Genomic DNA, 22,980 nt, shown 5'->3' on the forward strand with positions numbered 1-22,980 from the left:
TTGGATTCCCGTAGCCAGCTGGGTGGGGACCTCTTGAGTTCGTGATTCCGGGTGTGGCTGCGGCGGTGACTTCATCTGCCCTGCCAGCGTGGGGGACGCCAGTCACGTGTCCCTGTCTGGTTTCCCGGCGGGAGCGGAGTGGCGGAGAGGGCTGTGTGTTCCTTGGAGGCGGGGTGTGGTTACCTCTGCCCCCTTCACTTTAGTCCCTAATAAGCCTGTCTTCCAGTCTCCCTCTTCCCCGATGTGGCCAGGGGAGCTTTATTTAGCCTCTGCAGTCCCCTCGGGTGCCTGATGGGAAAGCAGGGTCCGACCCTGCTGTTACTTATCTGGGCATCCCCCAGGCTGGCCTTGTGCCAGTGAGGCATGTCTGTGTCATGGTGACTGACACTGGCCACAGGAGGCTGGAGGGAAAAGAGAGGATCAGGATAAAAAGTGGCACCTCCTGGGGCTTTGTTAAAAATTCTTCCCCCTTTAAGGGGCCTGGGTGGTTCAGTCCGTTAAACGTCTGACTTTGGCTCACGTCATGATCTCATAGTTTGTGAGTTCGAACCCTAAGTCAGCTTACTGTGCTGACAGCTCAGAGCCTGGAATCTGCTTTGGATTCTGTGTCGCCCTCTCTCTCTCTCTCTCTCTCTCTCTCTGCACCTCCCCTGCTCCTGCTCTGTCTCTCAAAAACAAACTTTAAGAAAAAAAATTTTTTTAATTCTTCCCCCTTTACTAACTCCCCAGGCAGGGTGTCCCCTTGTCCCCTGGGCCTACAGGCCCCTCAGCAAGTTCATCAGTACCTCATGCAAATTGGGCCCCAAAGGTCCCCTCCAGGCTTGAAGAGAGGCAGGCTGGGGTCAGGGAAGGAGTGTGAGTGTGAGAAACGAGCAGACCTGCGACCAGGGCTGGGATCCTGTTTCTGCTAATATCACCTTGATCCTGGTTAAGTTCTTTAAGATCTATGAGCCTCAGTTTTCTCATCCGTAAAATGGGCATCATAACACCCACCTTTTAGGATTAAAGAAGATGTTTAAAAAAAAAGGATTAAGATACGTGTGAAATGCCTAGCACACAGCCTGGCATGTATCAATAAATAATTGTTGAATAAATGGATAATTTACATATAAATATATATTTAATTTATAATATAAATTTATATATAAATTAAGTAGTCAACTAATTGATGAAAATTGTAGGGGTGCCTGGGTGGTTCAGTCAGTTGAATGTCTCACTCTTACTTTGGCTCAGGTCATAATCCCAGCTGTCAGGGGATTGAGACTCGAGTTGGACTCCGCGCTGAGTAGAGCCTGCTTGGGATTCTCTTTCTCGCTCCTTCTGCCCCTCTCCCCCGTTCGTGCACACACTCTCTCTCTCTCTCTCTAAAATTAAAAAAAATAATTAATTTACAAAATTATAGATAGAATCTCAAGGTCATAGACCCACAGAACTGGAGACACCTTAGAGATCATGGCCTAAACCCCTTCATATGAGATGTGTAGGGTTTTCCCAGATCCATTAAGCATGGCAGAGTAGTTAAGAATGTGGCTTATGGGCCGAGCCACTTGGTCCAACTCTTGCCCTGACACCAACTAGATGTGTGATCTTGGGAAAATTACTTAACCTCTCTGCCTCAGTTTCCTCATCTGCAAAATGAGGATAATGGTGTTTGCTTCATAAGTTGCTGGCAAGATTAATGAGAAAACCTAAAAAACATGTAGGGCAGTATACAGTCAGGGCTCAGCACACGTAAGCTATTAGATCAGGTACCCGTGAAGAATGTGTCAGCCACAGATCATCTCGTCCAGAGATTAGTAGTATCCAAAGTTTTTTTTGTTTTTCCAAACCAAAACTTATGTAGATGTCACATCATTCATTCATTCATTCATTCATTGGTTCAACAAATAAATATTGTCTACTCCAGGCCAGGCTTTGTTCTAGGCGTTGGGGATACAAACCTCAAGGATCTCTGGTCTCAGAAAGCATTCATGCTACTCAAGGGAAGCATAAAACATATAAACGAGCAAACAAAAATAAGTCCGTAACACACCAAGGGGTAATAAGGCTACCAGGACAGTAAGATGGGACACTTCTACAGTCTGGGGACTTGATTCCTGCTTAGGGGCCAGTGGGTTTACTCAACATGGCTTTTGTCAATCACTGCCTATGTCAATAAGGCTTTTAGAAAGCAAATAATGGGTTAGGAAATAACGTCCCCTCTCCCTCCAGTCTCTACCCACAGTACTTTGTACAAACATCATTTATAGAACTTAATTTGCTGCAGAGCCTCACCAGGTCTTATCGACAACTCAGAAATTCCCCCAGCTGCAAACTGAACTTTGGTTTGTTAAATCATTTCCTTTTAAAAACCTATGCTGGAAGGACGTGAGGCTATCAATAGTCTTTGTTGTTTTTTTTTTTTAACTCTAAGGTGAAGGGCGCCTGGGTGGCTTAGTCAGTTAAGTGTCCAGCTTCGGCTCAGGTCATGATCTCACGGTTTCTGGGTTCGAGCCCCAGGCTGACAGCTAGCTCAGAGCCTGGACCCTGCTTCAGATTCTGTGTCTCCTTCTCTCTCTGATCCTCCCCTGCTCGCACTGTCTCTCTCTATCTCTCAAAAATAAATTTTAAAAAGTTAAAAAAAATAAAACTCTGACATGAACATGCAGACACATCACTACAGCAGTATAGAGGGTTTCATTCCCAAGCGCTGCAGGCCCACAGGGGTGCAATGAGATTAATGGTATTATTATCTTTCCAGAATCTGATAAGTTTTGAGATCCAAAACCCATTGACCTCCAAGGATTTGGGGTGAGGGACCATGGACTTGCATTTTGTTCTCCTGAGCACGTCCATCTCTTCTGCTTAATCTATATCCGTGATGATGTCCTCAACACATCTGTGTTTTCAGATTCCAGCAGAGGGCCTGGTGTGTGGTCAACGCAGGAAACTCTGCGGAATAAGTTGGTTTTATGAGTTTTCCATAACTCTATGGAGCTCAGAGCTCCCACACCAAACCTTAAGGAGCAGATTGGGTCTTGGAATTTTAGGGTAATGTTCCGCTTACACTGCCAGATTGGATGTATGCATCTAATTTTGCTTCTTCCCAAAACCCCACTAGAACTTCTGGAAGAGGGATTAAAAAAACACACACAGAACACAAAACCCCACAATATCGAGAAAACAGGACAGGAAACCACAGCCACCAGAGGAGATGCAGAGTGGTAACTAATTTGGTAGGCCTGGGAAAGCTGAAAAAAGCAGCCTTGGAAAGGGGTGAGCACAAACCTGATTTATACAGCAGGCTCCACCCAAGACAAAGCTACTGCTGACATCAGGTCCCTCTGTGAGTGAAGTGGGGGGGGGGGGTTGGGGGGGCTGGCCTCTGGGGGCAAGTGCTAAAGTCAGAAGAACTGGGAGCGCTCTCTCTAGGAAGCAATTAGGTCCTAGATCCCCTCTCTCATCCCACAATCCCCCTACGTTCCCCTGCAACTAATCCTCCCCCGAGTTGGAAAAAGTCTGGAAGATTCTTCTCAGGAGAGGGTGGAGCAGAGCTTCCTGGACTGGGGGGCACTTGGCACAGTAAGAAAATGGCTGTCGCACAGAAAATGGAGAATAAAGAAACCATATGTATGTTAATACTGAATGTGGCAACACCACACCCTCACTGCTCCACTCCTCACCGCCCCCCCCAGCTTGGTTCTGAGAACCCCACAGCCAAACCCTTACCCTCCAGGGAGGGGGTTGGAAGATGTCTGCCTTAAAGGAAAGACTTTAAAACACTGACATACTGGATTTCCCAGCAAATAATCCACCAGATTACCCTGCTCTGAAGCTCCAAGTAGACAGTCCTCATGTGCTCAAAGCTTCCAATAAGTCCTTTCATATTTCATAGACAGTAGGGCTAAGGAGTACCTCCCGTCGGAGGAAAACCTTCAACACTGAAGAGAGGCACCAAAACAAACAGGATGAAAGCAACCTAGAACAAACAGGCACAGGGAAATTTTTTTTAATAAAAAGCATCATATCTTCAGAGAGATAAGAAAAGACTGCATTGCATCCCTCCAAACTGAAACAAAAACAGGAGACCTTTAGAAAACATTCAAAGATTTCTGAAAAGCTTTAGAAATTAAAGAGAAGTTGGTTGAGATAAAAATAGTAAAAGGGTTGGAATGATGTCTACTTAAAAAAAATAAGGAAAATGAAAATTCGTTAATGTGTCTGGGCCACCTGAGTGGCTCAGTCGGTTAAGGGTTGGACTCTTTTTTTTTTTAATATTTATTTTTGAGAAAGACAGAGTGTGAATTGAGGAGGGACAGAGAGAGAGGGAGACACAGAATCGGAAGCAGGCTCCAGGTTTCGAGCTGTTAGTATGAACCATGAGATCATGACCTGAGCCGAAGCTGGCCACCTAACCGACTGAGGCACCCAGGCGCCCCAAGTGTTGGACGCTTGAGCTCAGCTCAGGTCTTAATCTCCGGGTCATGAGTTCGAGCCATGTGTTGGGCTCCATGCTGTGCATGAAGCCTACTTAAAAAAAAAAAAAAAAAAAAAAAAAAAGAGTTGGAAGATCAAGTTGAAGAAACACCTTAGAAATCAGAGCAAGAGGGCAAAGAGATAGAAGCCAGAAACGAAGAAAAACAAACGGCAGTCCAGACTGGGAGATCCAATGTCAGAATAGCAGAGACGGGGAGCCCGAGTGGCTCAGTCAGCTTCTTCGTTTTGGCTCAGGTCAGATCTCAGTTTGGGAATTCAAGCCCCATGTTGGGCTCTGTGCTATCAGCTTGGGATTTCTCTCTCCTTCTCTCTCTGCCCCTCCCTGGCTTGCTCTCTCTTTCTCTCTCAAAATCTAAACTAATAAACATTAAACAAACAAAAAAAAAAAAAGAAAGAAAGAAAGAAAGAAAAAATGAGGAATAACAGAGGCTCCAGGAGCTCCAGAAGAAGAAGACAGGGAAAACAGAGGGAGGAAATCACTTGTGAAAATCTCAGGAAATTCTGCAGAATGCAAGTTTCCAAACTGAAAGGGGCCAAATGCCCCATGGATGAACACAGACCCAAATCAAGGCACATCGCTGAAATTTCAGAATGCCGAGAAAAACATCTTCCAGGGAGGGGGAAAAAACCAGAACAGCTTAGATATTTCACAATAACCCCTAGGGCTATAAGATGACCCGGTGCCTTCAAATGTCTGAATGCAAATAACCTTCAATCTAGAATTCTATTCTCAGTGAGGGTATAAACCAGTTATGAAGGTCTGACAAAAACGTTTTCAGATACCAAAATCCCACAGTACTTGTCCAGGCAGCCTTTCTCAGCAAGCTACTGGAGGGTAGGCCCCACCCAAACAGAATGTGAGCCACTAAGTAGGAAGAGATGAATTCAGTAAACCAGAGACGTATTACATGAGAGAGTGACAGTTGTGCCCCAGGCTCAGAGGGCCACCAGTTCAACCCATCCAGAGGGAATCCTGGGCCTCAGCACATAAACAAATGTGTTTGGTGCATTATCCCCGGAATCCTAGCTCAAAGAAGAGAAGGTCTGGATAAGCAGAACTCCAAGTTTCTTCTAGATCGGACTCGCCTTGGCCCGATGCTAGCGTCATTTCTGCTCTTCCAATGGCGTCCCGAAATTGTTTCAATGCCATGTGAGTGTACCGGTGTGACCCTCTCCCATGGCCCAGAGAGAGAGGTCACAGAGCCGAGAAAGCAAAGCAAGAACAGAAACAAGACAGAGCGGCCCCCTCTCTGGGGAATGCATTTCTGCCATGGCTAACCCTCCAGCCCTTTCAGATGCCCCGAAAATACCCACTGACTACCCTGGAAGTAGCCCTGGGCAGGAGCCTCTGCCATCCCACCTACCTTCCGGGTCATTTTTCCCTGGGAGAAAATTAGTAGCAACCTACTAATCATCTGTTAGGAACAAGACGGCCCTTCCCTTACAATGGCTTGAGCTCGCTTCTCACTTTTCCCAAATATATGGGAATATATGGTTTATGGATACACACGTACCCACAGGCAGATGTGGGTAGAACGGCAAAAAAATGGGAGAAGACGCGTCACTGAAGATTCAGACTAGGGTTTACTTTTGCGAGGACAGTGACGCTGTCTTGGTTTGGAGGGGGAGATCACAGGGTGGAATTGAAATAATCTTCTTTCTTAACCAATTTCTTTCAACAGCATGCACGTAATTATAGAATCTTATATATTGATGATTCAATTCACAATAAAGTTTTAAAATTTAGGATAAATGAGAAGGTTTCTGTTTTGTTTTTTGTTTGTTTTTTGAGAGAGAGTGTGTGAGTAGAGGAGAGAGGCAGAGGGAGAGAGAGAATCTCAAGCAGGCTCCAGGCTCAGTGCGGAGCCGGATGTGGGGGTCGATCCCATGACCCTCAGATCATGACCTGAACCAAAATCAAGAGCCAAATGCTCAACTGACTGAACCACCCAGGCGCCCCTAAATGAGAAGATTTTAAATGGCAACTCAGGGATATCAGATGTTTGGTCTGTAGGTTTATTTCATAATTCATAACTGTATCACCTTATTTTATATTGTGGGGTGCCCCTCCGCTTCCCGTCACCCCTTCCCTGTCGCCATCACCTGCCCCCCACCTTCAGCTCTTTCCAATTCTTACTCTGCTTTACTTTTTTCTTTCTTTCTCTCTCTTTCTCTCTTTGTCTCTTTCTTCCTTCCTTCCTTCCTTCCTTCCTTCCTTCCTTTCTTCCTTCCTTTCTTTCTTTCATCCTGGTTCTTACTAGCTTCTTGCATCCCCTAGAATAGTGGGTCTCAAAAGTTTTCGTTCCAAAGTCCACTTTACCCTCTTAAATATTATTGAAGACTTCAAAAACCTCTTGTTATGTGGGTTGGAGCTATCAATATTTCCCATATCTGAAATTTAAACTGAGAAAATGTCACAACCCAAGAATCACAAGCACACATTCTATGCACTGTCAGACATTAGGCAGCCTCTGGAAAACTCCATATACAGTTATGAGTAGAAAAGGTTAAGTCACACTCGGAATTGTTATATAACAAAACTATATAAATAGTTTTGACCTAAGGAACTCCTGGAAAGGGCCTCAGGAGTACATGGGACTCTACTTTGAGAGCCATTCTTTAGAACGATGTCCAGCACGTGGTAGGCCCTAGTCAACAAATACGTACTCAGAGTCTGCTATGCAGAAAGCCCTCTGCTAGGTGCTCTTGGTGATGCACAAGGAGGAATGACCCAGGCTCTCTCCTTAAAGCACATCTCCAGGGTCCCAGAAGGACTTCTGGCATCATGTTCACTCTAAGTCTCTGCTTCTCTAGAAACCCTTTCAGGGCAACAGTCCTGTGTTCGTCCAACCATCTCTAACCTGTCCACACTGCTAACCGGTCTGGAAAGCTGTATGCACATGTGGATGTTTCTACCAAAGGCCAGTCACTGCCTTAGAAATGAGGAGGAGGTGCCCGGGAGGCTCAGTTGGTTGGAGCGTCTGGCTTTTATTTTTTTAATGTTTATTTTTTTTTAATTTTTTAATGTTTTCTTTAGTTCTGATACAGAGAGAAACAGAGCATGAGAAGGGGAGAGAGAGGAGTCACAGAACTGGAAGCAGGCTCCAGGCTCTGAGCCAGCGGTCAGCACAAGAGCCCAATGCGGGGCTCAAACTCACGAATGCGAGATCTGACCTGAGCCGAAGTCGGAGACCCAGGTGCCCCTAATGTTTACTTATTTTTTTGAGAGAGAGAGAGAGAGAGAGAGAGACAGAGCATGAGCAGGGGTGGGTGGGGAGAGAGAGAGAGAGAGAGAGAGAGAGAGAGAGAGTGAGAGAGAGACAGAATCCAAAGCAGCTCCAGGCTCCGAGCTGTCCGCGCAGAGCCCGATTCAGGGCTCAAACCTACAGACCCTAAGATCATGACTTGAGCCAAAGTCTGAGGCCCAACTGACTGAGCCACCAGGTGTCTCTGGAGTGTCCGACTCTTAATTTTGGCTCAGATCGTAGTCCCGGGGTCACGATATCGAGCCCTACATCAGGATTCCTGCTGGATGTGAAGCCTGCTTAAGATTCTCTCTCTTTCTCCCTTTGCCCCTCTCCCCTGCTCGTGCTCTCTCTCTCTCTTAAAAAAATTAATTAATTAAAACAAATTGAAATGGTGAGAGTTGAGTACATATGGCTGCCTTCTGAGCTAAGCCAAAGAAAGCAGTGCAGGGAGGAGACATGACTCAGGCCCCTGTCACATGACCCAGGCAGGGGCCCTGTCACATGACCTTGGTTGGGTCACTTTTCCCGTTTCTTCCTCGGCTAACTGGGGCTGTGCAGCTAGAGGTTAGTCCCTAGGAGGTGGCTGAGACGCTTCCAGTGTTAGCCTTTCCTGGTTCTACTAAAGTCAGCTCAGCGTTTCTGGATTCTAAGTACTTAGTGCTGAGTTGTCTGCCTGATGAGCATATGAACCCAGCGGAGCCACCTGTGGGAATTTGTCTGCTCTGAAGACATTTGATCTCCTGCCCAAAAAAACCCCAGGCCACTGGAGTCATGTGGGACAGTGGAGCAGTAAAGAAAACAGACTGGAATCTCAACTCAGGATCTAACAAAGACAGTGAAGTGCACCGTGCATTTCCTCTGGAATCCAATTTTGGCTAAGCCAAGTGATGACAATTTAAGTCTTGGACTCCAATGAGAAGAGCTGATATGATTAATTCCCATTGCGTTTATTTCATTTATTCATTCATTCAACAAATATTATTGAGCAGCTTTGTCATTTCGTTTCTTTTTTTTTTTTTTTGAGAGAAAGAGAGAGACAGAGCATGAGTGGGGGAGGGGACAAAGACAGAGAGGGAGACACAGAATTCCTTTTATTTATTGATTTATTTTTTTACATGTTTATTTATTTTTGAGACAGAGAGAAACAGAGCATGAGTAGGGGAGGGGCAAAGAGAGAGAGACACAGAATCCGAAGCAGGCTCTAGGCTCTGAGCTGTCAACACAGAGCCCAAAGCTGGGCTCAGACTCTCGGACCGCGAGACCATGACCTGAGCTGAAGTCGGATGTTCAACCGACTGAGTCACCAGCTCAGTCATTTCTTATATGAGATACTGTGAGCAAAATTCACTTAGGATGCAGTTTATCGTAAATCCACTTAAAATGCACTGGAGGGCTCGCTTAACTTTTCCAAGTAATTTGTCGCCAGCATATAAATAAATATCTGGAGATTTCAGATAAAAATCCAAATGTCCAACTTTTAAGGGAGAATAATAGAAAATAATAAACTAAGGGAAAATCAGCTTTCCCTTGGTTCCCCAGCCGTCCTCACTTGCCACAGTCCTACCCTCTGAGCCTGACCCTGTTTGTGCCTTGCTGTGTGGCTGGAGGGGAAGACAGACATGTTAATAAGTAACAAAGTGTGAAACACTTGGCGGGAGCCTCAGCTAAGTGCTAAAGGAGCATGCTTAGCACATCCACTGTGTCCTGCACCTTTCCAAAGGCTGGAGTAGGAGAGACCGGGGGAGAGCGAGAGTCCCGCTCCGTGAGAACTCCCTGGTCCAGGAGGGAGGCGCACAACTGATGGCGACTGCAGTGCCATGATGGTGGCAGGTGTGACAGTGCACGTTAATATATGTGGGGGAGCAGTTCTTTCACCAAAGTTGGGAGTGGAGCGGATTGCAGATTCTAGGCCGTGTTGGGAGAGACTTGGCTCATGTAGATGGGGAGAGAAGACAAGGTGTAAGATCAGCCCCCCGTGTCTTCTGACTCTTTGGCGCACTGAACCCCAGTGCACCTACCTCCAACAGGCATTCCCCACCCAGGCGAGTGTGATTGTTGATACCCTCCTGCTTTGATCTCAAGCCAGTATTCCCTGTGGGCCTTCCCATATGCTGCTCTCTCTGCGTGGAAAATGCTCCCTTCATATCTTTCCACAGCTGCCCCCTGCTTGAGGGTCTTAGCTTAAAAGTGACCCTCAGAGAGAAGGCTTCTCTGTTCTAATGAAAAATGGCCACCTACCCTCCCTCGTTCCCGTCACCCACTTCTGCGTCTCTGATTCTATCACTGTCTAACATTTGCATTGTCTATTTCCGGTCTCTCCCCACTGGAAAATAAGCTCTATGAGAGCAGGGACCTGGCCTGTCTTCTTCACCGTCCTGTCTCCTGCATCTACAATAATCCTGCCACTTAGAAGCCGCTCAACATTTGTTGAATGTGAACCAACTGTGTATGAGACATGATGATGGATACAGAGGGACAGTTGGGAAATCCTAAATTACAGGCTGGAAAGAAAGAGAGGCACCAGGATGTCTAAGGCAGAGGCTGGCTGACACCAGTTGAGATGGCCACAGAGGCAAGGGGGGTTGACAAGAAGCCAGAAACCTCCCCACGAGCACTAGAGGGGCTGGCACTGGAGGGCCAGATGCGTCAGTGCCTGGAGGAGACTCCTCTCTGAACCTCAGTTTGCTCATCCGCAAAATGGGGATGGTAATATTCTAACTTTACAAGCTTATTTTGAGATTGAAGTGAGGTTCAATATAAGAAAGTGCTTGGTATATACATGTTAATTGCTTTGTTGGTTGGTTATATATGTATGTATTCATGGATGGATGGATGGATGTGTGTTTATTTATTCACACTTAAGCCATGAATTCAGAGGGAATGGGACTCAGTCGGGGCTCAGGCTCCTTGCTGTTGCTTCTCTCTGTGGGGCAAGCTGGCCCTTGAGTTGAACCCAAGTCCCTTTCTCTTTGGCTTCCTTCTTTTTCCCGATAATTTTCCTTCACCCATTTCAGGGAACTATCTCGGCTCTTAGAGTACTTAATACACTCAATATATGCCTCGTTTCTCTTGGCAGAAATCTTACCCTTAGCGCGTTTACTGCAGTGCCTGCCACACGCTGGGTGATAATAGCAGACCCTTCTCATTTTGCCATGGTAACATGAGTGAGACATTCCTTTTATTTTATTTTTTAAGGATTTTTAAATTAATTTATTTGTTGTTTAATTTACATCCAAGTTAGCATATAGCGCAACCATGATTTCAGGAGTAGATTCCTTAATAATGCTCCTTACCCACTTAGACCATCTCCCTCCTACAACCACTCCAGCAACCCTCTGTTTCTCCTCTATATTTAAGACTCTCTTATGTTTTGTCCTGCTCCCCATTTTTATATTATTTTTGCTTCCCTTCCCTTATGTTCATCTGCTTTGTATCTTAAAGTCCTCATATGAGTGAAGATATAGGATATTTGTCTTTCTCTGACTGAATTTCACTTAGCATGATACCCTCCAGTTCCATCCATGTAGTTGCAAATGGCAAGATTTCATTCTTTTTGATTGCTGCGTAATACTGCACTGTATCTATACGGCACGTCTTCTTTATCCATTCATCCATTGATGGACATTTGGGCTCTTTCCATACTTTGGCTATTGTTGATAGCGCTGCTATAAACATTGGGGTGCATGTGCACCTTTGAAACAGCACACCTGTATCCCTTGGATAAATACCTAGTAGTGCAATTGCTGGGTCATAGGGTAGTTCCAGTTTTAATTTTTTGAGGACCCTTCACACTGTTTTCCAGAGTGGCTGCACCAGTTTGCATTCCCACCAGCAGTGCAAAAGAGATCCTCTCTCTCCACATTCTCGCCAATATCTGTCATTGCCTAAGCTGCTAATGTTAGCCATTCTGACAGGTGTGACGTGGTAACTCATTGTGGTTTTGATTTGTATTTCCCTGATGATGAGTGATGTTGAGCATTTTTTCATGTGTCTGTTAGCCATTTGGATGTCTTTGGAGAAGTATCTATTCATGTCTTTTGCCCATTTCTTCACTGGTTAATTCCTTTTTTGGGTGTTGAGTTTGATAAATTCTTTATAGATTTTGGATACTAACCCTTTATTTGATATGTCATTTTTGGGCATTCCTTTTATTTATTTAAAAAATTTTTTTAAAGGTGCGCCTGGGTGGCTCAGTCAGTTGAGCATCCGGCTTCCACTCAGGTCATGATCTTGTGGTTCGTAGGTTCAAGCCCCGCATTGGGCTCTGTGCTGACAGCTCAGAGCCTGGAGCCTATCTTCAGATTCTATGTCTCCCTTTCTCTCTCTGATCCTCCCCTGCTCATGCTGTCTCTCTCTCTCTCAAAAATAAATAAAACATTAAAAAATTACAGTAAATTTAAAAAATTTAATATGTTTATTTATTATTGAGACAGAGAGAAACGAGCCTGAGTAAGGGAGAGGCAAAGAGAGAGAGAGAGAGAGACACAGAATCCAAAGCAGGCTCCAGGCTCTGAGCTGTCAGCACAGAGCCCAACACGGGGCTCGAACCCATGAACCGTAAAATAATGACCTGAGCTGAAATCAGACACTTAACCGACTGAGCCATCCAGGCACCCCTTGGGCAGTCCTTTTAAACGTGGCCCATTCTCTTGATGTCTGCAACATCACCTTTCTTGTTGATTCACATGTATGTGTTGAGGGAACAATTCTACATCTTCTGAAAGACCCAGAGAGTCTTTGAGTGGCGCCTTCTCCTCTTTCCCTTGACATTGGTCATTTTAGTCCATGATGGGAAAATGACTGTTGAGGCCAAAAGGAAGGTGTCAGTTACTGCTCAAGATTAATTCTGCATCCATGCTATGTTTTGGGTCTAGATAGGCAGAAGAATTGCTGGAGAATCACGAGAGATTAGGAAATAGGTTTTTTCATAGGAGAAACTTCCATCCTTGCTTTAGTCGGGCTTTCTCAAAACAGGCCCTGGCCCAAGGACTTGGGTGCAGTGGTTTATTTGGGTTGTGGTTCTAGGAAGCACAGAGAGGCAGTGGGGAAGGAAGAGAGAGAAAAAGGTACATTGATGAGCAAGTTAACATTGTGAGCAACTAGGGCTCAACTCCCATTGTGGATCTTTTGAGAGACTGTGTGGAAATACCTCAAAATTATCCTACCAAGAGGTGTGGAAGGGGGCGCCTGGGTGGCTCAGTCAGTTAAATGTCTGACTCTTGATTTTGGCTCAGGTCATCATCCCACAGTTCATAGGTTCGAGTCCCACATTGGGCTCTGCCCTGACAGTGTGGAGCCTGCTTGGGATTCTCTCTTTCCCTCTTTCTCTGATCCTCCCCTGCTCTCTCAGCCTTTCTCTCCCGCTCTCTCAAAAAATAAATATAAGAAATTTTTAAAAAAGAGGTGAGCAAGATAGGAATTTTATGTGCCAACTTCTGTCCCTCCTTGGGTAAGGGCTGCTGCTGGGGGTGCTCCTGGTAGTTGCTCCTGGAAATCTTGGCTCCATGAGGCAGGCATGCTCCTGCAGTCAAAGAAAGCCTTTCTGGCAGGTGTTCTAGTTAGGGAGCAAGTGACATGTGTGGAATGTGTGGGAACTGTCCGCAGAACCCACAGGTGACTTCCGTGGTAGGCCAAGGGGGTATGCACACAGCAACAACAGCATCTGCTACTTGTCCTTTGGCCTTTGGGTACAGATTGGGAAAAAGGAATCCCACATCTTCATTTTCTCTTAGGCACAAGGGGTGTAGTAATTGTATTCTTACTAAAAAATAGTCAGTGCCTCTCCCTTTGGAAGGATTAAACGTCCCCACGCTACTAAGGGCAGGCTTGGCCATGTAACTTGACTTTGGCCAATGGAATGAGAGGAGAAAACAGGTGTGCCTTTTCCTTCATGTGGCCCACTGCCCTTCCTCCGCCACAGACCAGTAATGACCAAGACTTGAACCTGCCTATCATCCTGGGTCCCAGAGCAAAGACAGCATACAGCCAGCCCACAATGAACAAGAAATCTTTGTGAAAACTTAGAGGAATTGCCTCCTGCCTCATACTTTAGCTGACAAGTGATTTATCTGATTGGGGATTTGGGGCAAAAAACCAGACGTGGCTTGCTCAACTCCTTCCTTACTCTTTCTTCAGATCTGCTTGACCCTTAGAGTGGGGGGTTCTAGTTAGCTTTCCGCCATGCAGCAAGAGCCTGTTCCAAGGGCGGGGGGGCAGTTGTACTAGTGGCTTGGCTGGTAAGCATGTCTCATTCAGAAGTGGAGATACACAGCATATCCCTTTGGTAGCAGGGTCAAACCTTGTGTTTGTCCCTAATCAATCAGGCCTCTTTATTTCCTTTCTCTGTTTCTGGGTCTGCCTCTAAATTGGTTCCTGATTTGCCAGGTAAGAGAGGTGCTATTCAGCGAGCATCCTTCCAGCCCCCAAAGTCCTTCTGCAGGATTCCAAGGATAAAATGGCTTTTTCCAATATACTATTTTCTGCCTGTCTTGCACTGTGGCATCCGGTGCGCTCAGCTTCATTTTGTGTGTTCACGTCAATGACAGATAGCAATTGCAACTTGCCTTGTGTGTGTGTGTGTGTGTGTGTGTGTGTGTGTGTGTGTGTGAGTGTGCAGAGGACAACATCCCAGGGGGTTCTGGCTGATAAGCACCGTGTTAAGTCACAAAACTGGCAGTGGGGACAGGTACAGTGATTTCTACCTTGCCTTTCACTATTTATTTTTTTCCTTTTCTTCATCTCTACCTCCACTGCTCTTCTCCATGAAGCCTAAGAGACTCAATGTCCTTGGTTTAACCAGAATTGATAGGTTATTGGATTTTTCATTCATTCAGGCATTACTTACGAAGTATCTCTGGATGGTAGTTTGACAGGCTGGTTGAAAGAAGGGATTTGAGATGTCGCTCCGGTTTCAACATCAGGCTTTGAATATTGTCTGAAAATAATACTTAGTATTTTCTTCGAATTGGTGTCATTTTAGGCACTTTCAATTTCATAGGTTTTAATCCAAATGGTTGAGCTTCTGATTCCCAGCCTCTGATCTTTTATACATCGATTTTGAGATAGAACAATATTTAGGTGGTTTTTCTCAGTCAGAGTCAGTGACATAACCTGCTCCAGAACACACACACACACACGGCGGAAATCTCAGTGGCTTAACACGATTCAGTTTCCTTTCTTGTCGGTTGCTGGTGGGGAAGTCTCTGATGGAAGCAGCTCTCCTCCAGTTGACGACCTGGGCACCCAGGCTCCTTTCCTCTTGGGATGTCACTGTCTCTAGCTGGTGGCCTCCACACTGCCACAGAGCGAGAAAGGGGGGTTGGGGGGTTGGTAGGAATGTCTTCAGAGGCCAGGCCCATAAGTGGACTCTATCACTTTTGTGCACATCCCATGGGCCAGAATGTTGTCACATGTCCCCATCCCAATGACAGAGGAGGTCGAGAACTGTCTCCCTGGGTCAGCAGGGAGTTAACTCACGTACTTTCACCCCCTCTTGCAGGTGCCTTCCACTGTTCCCACCCTCCCTTCCTTTCAGAATAAGGCTGCTACAGTGGAATAAATAAAGATAAAGAAGAATCGGGACTGAGCTTTTGAATTTCAAAACAGACTTTTGAAACACATGACTTGGGAGAAAAGTCTTTGGGTTTCAAAAGTCTGGTCTTTTTAATTTTTTGTTTTTTTAATGTTTTAAATTTATTTTTGAGAGAGAGAGAGAGACAGCATGAGCAGGGGAGGGTCAAAGAGAGAGGGAGACACAGAATCTGAAGACAGGGTCCAGGCTCTGAGCTGTCAGCACAGAGCTTGATGCAGGGCTTGAACCCACAAACCCTGAGATCATGACCTGAGCCAAAGCTGGATGCTCAATCCACTGAGCCACCCAGGAGCCCCAAAAGTCTGGTTGTTTGAACTCCCATAGTCTAACCCCTGCATGACTCTGGTCATGCAATCTATGCCCCATGAAACCTAGAGATTTTTCCCAGAATCAGAATCAGCCCGGACCAGTCTGGTGCCCCCCAGAAGAGGCAAATGTGACAGGGCTGAGGAGAGAGGACAGGCAAGCTGCAGAGGGGGACAGAGCTGGGTCTCTGGAGGGTCCCTGTCTCCTGTCTCTTCCTAGAAGGAGCCTCAGGGAGGAGACAGGGAGAGACAGCTCCAGGTGGGGGTGACATCTGTAGGGAGAGGAGATCTGTGCCTCCCACCCCCATCAGGAGGCGCTGGAGGGGACACATTTGCAAGTGTTCCCCTCTAACAAGGGTATGTAGAGTAGTGATGCTTCCTCAGTGTGTCTGCACAGCAGAGGCCAGAGACACAGCCTCTCAGAGATTCCCAAGACCTCCCAGGAGCAGTTAGGGTTTTCCATGCCCTTGGCAGAGGTGTGAAGCCATAAGACCGAGTCTTTTCTGGGGAGACCCTGGTTAAGCCACACTGACTGAATCAATGACTGAGGCCCAGTGGAGGCCAGCAGGGATCAATGTCAATGCCAGATGGGGATATGGGGGACGCTAACTAAGCAGGTACCAGCAGGGACAATGAAGACCCAATGCTTTAATGCCATAGAGGTCCAGGAGCTAAGGTCCGGGGGGAATGCAGGGTCGAGACAGTTAAGATCTGTTTCAGAGAACAAACTGTTAAACATTTTTTGTTCCCCCTCCCTAGAAGATTTGTACCCACCCAAACTAAAACACCCTACAACCTCCACAAAGACACAGGGAAGCATGGGAGGGGCTGTGGACTTGGAGTCGAAGGACCTTTGTCTGTCATTTCACCGACTGGATCTCAGTTTTCTCATCTGTAAAAAGAGCTGTAATACTACTTGCTTCGCTGATGTGTTGTGAGGATTAAATGAAACAAACAAAAAAAGCACACGTAGTTCAGGGGCGTGTGTGTAAGGGGCTCAGTGAACACCCAGACCTTCCCTGTCTTTCCCTTCTGAGGTCAGTTCCAGTCCTCAAAACGCCTTACGTCTTGCAGGAAAGATGGATACACGACGTTAGGTATACCAGGGCCTGGAGAATAAAGTGCTTTCCCCGCTCCGTAAGGAAGCCATCGAAACCTAGGACTAGGCACAAAGCAGACAATGAAAGCCAGACTTGAGAGCAAGGTGGGGGTGGGGGCAGGGTGGGGCGGTGACTGCACTAAATGAAAAACAACAACTCAATACCCTGCTATCATCCTTCATCAAACTACAGAAATAGAAGCCAGACAAACACATTATGTGAAGGGCAAAAGGGTTGGCAAGGTTCTGGCCTATAGGAAAAACCCAGGTTCAATAATGCCATGAGCGGAGGGAGGTAAGGGAAGTGAGGTCAAAGTCAATAGCAGGGCTTGTGTCAGAAAGGCTGGTTTTATAGTCCTAATGAGGCTTGAACATCACACGTCCCTCTTTTGCTGAACTCAGTTTCTCATTAGGCGCGGTATCTGCTCCCGGATCAGCCGGCCTCATGGCAGGAGCTGTTTTCACTTCCTCTGGCCGAGGAAGAATTATCAAGGGTATTCTCCGCCTTTCTTTTTTGGGAAAAGAAAGCTTTGGAGTAGAAAAGGCTCTCTTCTATTTATATCTCCCCTCTCTTTCTGATTAGAGAAAGGATAAATTTTGGGGAAGGATTCAGGCCCCGGGCGCTCTGTCTTTGTTTAGAAAGGGCTTGGTTAAGGCGGCACTTTTAAGCTACTCTGCTCTGCGTCTTTATCTGTTCCTCCAGGGGGGATGTGAGAGCTAGGGCTGGGCTTTTGAATATTTTCGGGATTGTTGGAATAGCCACATATTTGTGCTAAGCTCTGCACTCAGTACATGGGACACAGAAATCAAGGAAGTGATTAAGACAGGGCTCATATTCTCAGGGTTTATAAATACAGAGATTGAGGGGCGCCTGGGTGGCTCAGTGGGTTAAGTGTCCAACTCTTGATTTTGACTCAGGTCATGATCTTACAGGAGCCCTAAGTCAGGCTCCATGCCCAACATGGAGCTTGTTTGGGATTCTCTCTCACCCTCTCTCTCTTTCTCCCTCTGCCCCTCCCCTGCTCTCATGCATGCAAATGCATGTACTCTTTCTAAACAAACAAACAAACAAATACAGTGATTTATACCACCAGCTTGTGTGATGGCTGTCGGTAAGCAGAGGACTGGGTTACCAATAATGGGCATTCGAGACCCCTTCCAAGACCCCCCAGGGATGTTCGAAATCGCGGGTAATACAGAGCCCTCTATATACTGCGTTTTCCCCCAATACGTACACACCTGTGACAAAATTTAATTCATAAATTAGGCAGAGAAATAACTAATAATGAAATAGAACAATTAGAGCAACAGCTGTCATACAAGCTACACGAATGTAGTCTCTCTCTCAAAATATCTCGTTTTACTGTCCTCACCCTTCTCGTGCTGATGGGAGATGATAAATGCCCACACAACGGGACGAAGTGAAGTGAAGGACACAGGCGTCGTGATGCAGAATCAGGCTACTACGGCTTTCTGACAATTTATCAGAAAGAAGATCATCTGCTTCCAGTCCTGGGTACCTGAAATGGCAGAAAGCAAAGCCACTGATAAAAGGGGACGACTGCATCTCCTGTGACCTCACAGTAGCCTGTGATGAGGTGCTCGGACCCCCACTTAGCTCTTCCGGTCTCAGTTTGAGGACCACAGTTGGTACTGATTCTGGTACCGGCGATCAGACCCCAACTCCAGCGCTCTTACCTCCTAGCAGAATTTTTCTTTTGGTGAACAGTGCTGGATCCCTCCTCTGCCCTTGCAGGCACACAAGAATTTGCCCACTTTTTGTCAGAACCGTATCCTGGGAAACTCCTCACTTGCATTTTATTTTATTCTTAAAATTTATTTATTTATTTTGAAAGAGAGCGAGCGAGCAAGCAAGCATGTGAGTAAGGGAGGGGCAGAGAGAGAGGAGAGAGTGAGAATTCCAAGCAGGCTCTGCAGAGTCAGCACAGAGCCTGACACGGGGCTTGAACCCAGGAACCATGAGATCGTGACCTGAGCCTAAGTCAGATGGCCAACCTACTGAACCAGCCAGGTGCCCCTCCTCCTCACTTTTAAAGACCCACACGAAGGGCATCTGGATGGCTCAGTCAGTAAAGCGTTTGACTTCGGTTCAGGTCATGATCTCACAGTCCGTGGGTTCCAGCCCCACATCAGGCTCTGTGCTGACAGCTCGGAGCCTAGAGCCTGCTTCGGATTCTGTGTCTCCCTCTCTCTCTCTCTGCCCCTGCTCACACTGTCTCTTTCTCTCTCTCGAAAATAAATAAACTTAAAAAAAAAAAACTACATACATGAAACATAAGCTTCTCAGTGACGCTTGTCTTAACCCCCCCAGACAGGAGGAGTTACACCTTCCTCTATGCTCCTGGAGCTGCTGGCGCGTATAATAATCATACTGATAGGGCGATCGGCGTAACCATAGCAGTCAGAGGTCTCAGCTATCATTTACTGAGTGTATCTATGAGCCAGGTGTCATGCTAAGTGTTTTGCATGCATTATTTAATGCTCAAAAGAACCCTAGGAGGGAGATACTATTCTTATCCTCGGTGTATAGATTATATGACATAGGAGTTAAGTTTGGTTGCAGGTAGAAACCTGTTCATGGTGGCATAACCAAACCGGAACTTATTTTGCTCAAATAACAATCAATTAGAGGTAGATGGGCTAAGGCTGCTGTGATGGCTCCATACTACCATTCTTAGCATGTGACTTCTGTCACTGTGGAGACAAGACATCTGCTGTTTTCCAATCTGTGTTCCAGGCAGGAGGAGGGGTAAATGGTGAAGGACGAACAGTAAAGAGCCTCTTGTGATTTTGTCTCATCAGTTGGGAAGGGGCGCTGTCCCATACTACCTGCATCTCGCTGGCCTTCGCTACCAGGGAGCCCAAGAATTCTACATTTTTTTTCTTTGGAAAGCTGGGCAGATTTCTGCCCTGAACAAAGCTGAGGGTGTGCTAGTAAGGACTAAGAGGAGGATGGATATTGGATTGGGAATTACCCATACTTGTCACACAAATGAGAAAACCAGGGCATCAGAGATATTAAAGATCTTGTCCAAGGTCATATGTGGTCAAATTAGATTCCAACCCATGTCTGTTTGACAGCAGAGGCCATTTCCTTGACTGCTATGAAAGATGATCTCCTTATTGTGATACATTACAATTGTCTTTTTTATTTGTTCATCCCTTCCCTAGACCGTGAGCCCCTTGGTAGCAGGAATCAGTTTTACTCATCTTGGCATCCCAGACTCTTGCCCATAGTTTGTTAAATGGATAAATGCATAGGGGCACCTGGGTGACTCAGTCGGTTAAGCATCTGACTTCCGCCCCGGGCATCATCTTGCAGTTCGTGAGTTCAAGCCCCGCGTCTGGCTCTGTGCTGACAGTTCAGAGCCTGGAGCCTGTTTTGGATTCTGTCTCCCTCTCTCTCCACCCCTCCCCTGCTCACGCTTAGTTTCTCTCTGTCTCTCAATAAATATATAAACAGTAGAAAAAATACATGGATAAATGAATAAATGTCAGGACTTCAGCAGTTCCTTCAGCTAAAAATTCTTTTCTAGGAAAATGTTCTTTAAATGTCCTCTTCCTCTGTAACATTTTTCCCCCCTCTGTAACATTTTATAACCTGTTCCCAAATAAGTGGCTGTCCATGTATGTGTAAGAAATGACCCTATCTTTGTGCCACCATGGGTGCCTCTGGCCTCTTCTATTGCTTACAGGCTCCTAGTCCCTCTCTCCCTAAATGCTTAATGCTTATTTACAGAGCAGGGTCCAGTTTCTCTTTGTTCTGCCTGGTCATTCAAACATTCCTATACTACCTCATTCTATTTCTTAGGGACCTACTAAATTTTTAACTAAGGTTAAAAAAAAAAGTCATTGTTGTTCCACAGGCCACCAGGAAACAAAAATAGGCTTGCAGGCATTTGGACCTCCAACTTAATGGCCCAAGTAGCAATATATATATATTTAAAGATTATTTTATGTTTGAAAGGTGAGGGAGGGGTGATGAAGAGAGGGAGACAGAGGATCCAAAGCAGGTTATGAGCTGAGAGCCTGATGCTGGGCTCAAAATTCCCAGACTGTGAGATCATAACCTGAGCGGAAGCCAGAGCCTTAACCGACTGAGCCACCCAGGAGCCCCCAAGTAGCAATTATTAAGAGATGTCTTACTACTCTCTTCTCTTACCAGCTTCTCCTACCAGATCCATGGGCCCCCAGCCAGTAGCTTACAATCACTAAACAAATTAGATGATAAATATTTACCACTTGTTAAGCAGTCGCTGTATGTTAGGTGCTGTGCTAAGTGCTTTATTTTGTCTCATTTAATACTTAGAACAACACTGTGACTATTATTGTCATCTTACAAACAAGGAATATAAGGCTTAGTGAAAATAAGCAATTTGTCCAAGAGAGTGGTTGCATGAAGAGGTGATTTGGGGAGTTCTGTCTGCCCATCTTAATCTCTAGCAGCTGCACTCGCAGCCACTTTGTATAAATTTAAAAACCCACAACAGTGACACTGATACTCTTTGATCTTGATAATGAACTTTTTTTCACTCTCATTTAAAACATGAATAAAATGATCACGGTAATAGTAATAATAATAGCTGACATTTATTGAGTGCTTACCGTAGGCCAATCTGTTTGAAGTTCTATGTGTGATAATTCATTTAAGACTCACAGTAGTCCCTTCAGGGAGGTGCTGTTATTACCTTACTCTTCATAAAGAAAGCGAGGCATAGAGAGGCTAGGTAGCGTTTACAAGGCACTGTGACTTATAAGTGGCAGAGCTAAAATTTGGCTATTTTTATTGATCTATAACTTCGCTTAGGTTAAAAAAAATGTGCCTGCTAGGAAAACTTGGCTTCAAGGCAATTCCCATCCAAACAGTGTGCAGGCCCTAAACCCCTTCTAATAGAAATTCTTAACTTATCGCTGGTCCAAAGTCATATGGGTAGTAGGTGGTAAAGCTTGGATTCAAACTTGCGTTGGTCTGATTCCAAAGTAGGATCTTTACCATTGTACTGTTCCAGCACTAGCCAGGTTAAACCTAAGTTCAAAGGACAAATCATAGACGCATCTGGAAATGACCTTAGGAATCATCTAACCAGGGTTTCTCAACCTCAGTTTATTAACATTTTAGGCTGGATAACTGTTGTGGGGACTACCCTGTTCATAGTAGGATGCCAAACAACGTTCTGGGCGCCTACTCACCAGATATCAGAAACCCTTACCCTCACCCCCTCCAGTTGTAACACACAAATATGTCTCTAGGTGTGTTGACACATGTCCTGAGTGAAAGAGGAAGGGGAAAAATTGCTCTGTTTGCCGACCACTGATCTTAAAGGGTCCCTTCATTTTACAAATGATGGGGCAGGGGACCAAAGAGATGAAGTAGCTTGGTTAAGCTAGTTAGCAGAATCCAGGTCATTCACTTAACATCACTGTATCCCTATAATGTGCACAGCGTAAGTGGAACTCAGAGGAAGTAGATGCCCTCTTGGTCCTTAAAGCCTGGTAGGAGACAGAAGCTATTGCACATGCATTTCTGCTTGTACGACGTTGAGAAGCAATAAAGTATGACACAGGCAGCGAGGTGCAGAGAAAGAGAATATGATCTGGTGTCCTGAGATCTGAATCTGCCACTTTTTAGCTGCGTACTTAACTAAGCTTCAGGTTCATCATGACTGAAACAGAGATCATGGTATTTACACTGCCTATACCATCAGCTTCAAAAGGGGCCGGTGAACCCCTTGTGCAAACTGTTAAGCTCTTAAAACATAAGGTATTATTAAGATGATCAGGAGTGTGGTAATAATTATGATTAAAGTCTTTCAGAACTTGGGAGGGCCATGTAGTGCTGGCTTCATTCCTGGACTTTCCAACTCGAGATCCCCGTTCTTCTATGGGCGGGGGGGAGAAGGCAAAGAGCCCACTTCCACACAAAGCCCCTTTCCTCGTCTGGAACCAAGGCGGCTACCTGGACGAACTCCGAACTCCGGGTACGGCTCCGCAAGACTAGCCCTCTCCGGCCCTCGGGCCTCCCAAGCCACGCCCCCTGGACCATGGGCCCGCCCCCAAAGTGCAGACCCCGCCCCCTCCGCGCGGGCTGGCACTTCAGCGGCGCGGCGCCTCCAGGACAACCCCTGGCCCGGGCCGGAGATTCCCGAACTCCTCCGATCGCTTCCCGGCCTCCCTCGGACGCCCGCAGCGGAGGCGGCGGAGATTGCCGAGGGGCGCCGGCCCCGCCCCCGCCGCCGCCGC

General features: G+C 46.2%; 1 long non-coding RNA gene across 1 annotated transcript; it reads right to left on the bottom strand.

Annotated features, from left to right (window-relative positions):
• Positions 1–2,692: 2,692 nt before the first annotated feature.
• LOC115303378 lies at positions 2,693–18,243 on the bottom strand. The gene is made up of 3 exons (XR_003914009.1): positions 18,093–18,243; positions 3,803–3,958; positions 2,693–2,931 (listed from the first exon to the last, which is right to left on the bottom strand). It is a non-coding gene; the product is annotated as an uncharacterized LOC115303378 (long non-coding RNA).
• Between the last annotated feature and the right edge of the window lie 4,737 nt (positions 18,244–22,980).

This window comes from Suricata suricatta, chromosome 10 (genome assembly GCF_006229205.1).
Source record: "Suricata suricatta isolate VVHF042 chromosome 10, meerkat_22Aug2017_6uvM2_HiC, whole genome shotgun sequence".
Taxonomy (NCBI): domain Eukaryota; kingdom Metazoa; phylum Chordata; class Mammalia; order Carnivora; family Herpestidae; genus Suricata; species Suricata suricatta.